The following is a 2,914-nucleotide window of genomic DNA, read 5'->3' on the forward strand; positions in this document are numbered from 1 at the left end:
ATCCTCAAATTCCCACTCCCCTGGTGCCCTGCAGTGGGGACAGAGCTCCCTCTCGTTGTGGCCCTGCTGGGACATGGTCCTGCTGGGAAATGGGTGGCTGTGGAAGGAAGATGTGTGGAGTGGTGTGGAGGTGTTGTGGAAGCTTTGACCTCTGAGGTGAATGCTGAGGACTTTTGTGTTTTCCCAGGCTGTGGCTCCAGGCTGTCTGCTGACCTGGGAAAAGAGCTCTGCCTCTGCTCCTGTCCCGTTATCCTCACCTGCATTGCTGTTCTGGCCTTGAAATTGGGAATTTCCTCTGTGTGTGGAACGTCCCATCTCAACTCAGCTGTGATGTCCCCCAGCCCAGTCTGGGTTTCTCACTCCCCTGAGCCTGGTGCCTGCTCTTGCTGGTCTTCTTCCAACAGTTTTGCTTAAAATACAAAATATTCCAGTGACTTTTTAAAATTTTTTCCCTCCAAAACAGCTTGGATCCATCCACTGGGGAAACAACCACCACAGACTGGTGCTGTAGGAGAGAAAGGCAGGACTGTGGCTTGTGTAGAAGTGCTTCAAGGATTTTTGGGATTTGGATTCTCCTTCTCCCGCAGAAGAATCCAAAGGGATGGGTTGGCACTAAGACTTTACTTACCTAAAACAGCTGGACTCTGCCTCAGATGAACTTGTGCTCTTTCCTCCTCCCAGATTTACCCTTGTGGAGGTGAGCCAGTCTAGCACAAGGGATGGATTTGGGATCTGCCAGCCATGGAGTCTCCTTCAGCTCTTGGAGAGTCCCAGGGACCCCCCACAACTCCCTGGAAAACTCCCTGCAACACCAAGGCCCGTCTCTTCCCTGCCCTGTTTTGTGAAAAAACACAGCAAAGTAACATTTCCGTTTTCCAGGGAGAAATTTAATTAAAAGGAATTAAGAGCTATGGTTTATGGTTTAATTTAATGTGATGAAAGAGGGATTAGCTCCCACCCCCTCCTACCCCAATCCTCGAGCCGATGGCGGCCGAGAGCCACAGGAGGGAAACGTTTCCCAGGAGAAAAGGGAGAGGAATTCTGCCCCCCCAGCCCCAGATTTATGACTTGTGAGGCAGAGGTTGCTTGGGTCGGCCTTGTTTTATGCCCTGCTGGCTCCCACAGGCTGGGCTTTGTTGTGTGCCCAGGAATTGGCAGAGTGGATGGCTTTGGCTGCTTTTTGGAGGTCCCTCACATGCTCAGGTGCTGGCTGGGTCCCTGAGGCTCCTGGCTGTGGGTGTTCAGGTCTGGGGGCAATGTGCAAGGTGGGCTTTGCCCTTCCAGCTCTTTTCTTTCCCCTTTTGGGCATTTTTTGTCTGGTGAGGAGCATCAGGCAGAAGGCAATGGACTTACTCTGACCTGTGCAGCATCAGGCAGAGAAGGAAAAGGAGAAACTATTAAAGTGCCTGAAGTAGCAGATCCAGCCCAAATACGGACACAGAAGGATTTTCCTTTCTCTGGGAAGGACAGCAGATCCTGCATGGCCAGGACATAACAGGACCTGTCCCCTCTCTGAAGAAGGGACATCCAGGACAAAACTCCAGCATCCCACCTCTATCCCACCCTCCTGGACAAACCTCAAGGTCCAACAGAGAGCAAACAGGGGACAGAGCAGGTCCAGAAGGAAGGGGATGGGAGGTGGGATGGGAGCTGCCCATGTCTCCTCATTCCTGGGCTGGCAGCCCAGCCACAGGGATTGTTTCTGTGCCAGCAGCGTTCCCTAGGATTAGCTCGGTGGCAAGAGGTGCTTCATTTCTCCTGTGCTTTCAGATTTTCTCTGCTTTTTTGGAACAGCATCTGCTGCTGCTGGAGCCCAAGTGTTGGCTGAGCTTGGGAGGAGCTGGGGATCCACGTCTGGGAAGGAGAAGCTGTTTGGATAAGCAGCAGTTGCTCCAGGCTGGAGGTTCCAAGCTGCTCTGGCTTTAACCCTGGGAGGGAGAAAGGAAGTTTTCCTGTCCAATTCAAATAAGCTCAGCAGAACTTCCAGTGCACGTTACAGGGCTGGAAATTGGAGTGAGCCTGAGGTGGGGCCTGGGTCAGCATCAGGGGCTGGAGCTCAGGAGGGGACGGTAATGACCATGAGTGGCACCGATGGCCAGAACACAGAGACCTGGCTTCCATGGAGTCCCAGCGGGATCTGGGCTGGAAGGGACCTTAGAGATCATCCCATTTCACCCCCTGCCATGGGCAGAGACACCTTCCACCATCCCAGGTTGCTCCAAGCCCCATCCAACCTGGCCTGGAACACTTCCAGAGATCCATGGATCCATGGATCAGGGACAGCCACAGCTTCTCTGGCCACCCTGTGCCAGCAGCTTTGTCTCCTCACATCCTGCTAAAGGCAGACAAACAGTCCCTAGCTGTTTGCACAGTGCTGTTTGATTTTATTTTATTTTATTTTGTTTTAACTGGAGAGGTGGCCTTGGGCAGAGAAAGAGCAGGAGATGCTCCTCTCCACAATACCCGAGTTACTCCTCTGACCATCGTGGTGGGTTAACCCCGGCTGCCCAGAATTCCAGGTGCCCACCAAAGCTTCTTGATCATTCCCCTCCTCAACCAGACAGGGAAAAAACTGCAAGGAAAGGCCCAGGGCCTGGGATAAGGGCTGGGAGACACCACTCACCAATCACTGTCATGGGCAAAACAGACTCCACTTAGGGAAATATGATTTATTTATTATCAGTCCCTTCAGAGTAGGGCAAGAAATAAACCTGAATCTTAAAAATACTTTCTGCACACCCTTCCCTTCTTCCCAGCCTCAACTTCACTCTGTTTTCCCCTCCAATGGCACAGAGGGACAGGGAATGGGAACTGTGGTCAACTCATCGCTCATGGGCTGTGCTGCTGCTCCTCCTCCTCCTCTCTTCCCTGCCCCAGTGTGGGTCCCTCTATCCATGGGGTCAGTCCTTCAGGA

This window comes from Parus major, chromosome 7 (genome assembly GCF_001522545.3).
Source record: "Parus major isolate Abel chromosome 7, Parus_major1.1, whole genome shotgun sequence".
NCBI lineage: Eukaryota > Metazoa > Chordata > Aves > Passeriformes > Paridae > Parus > Parus major.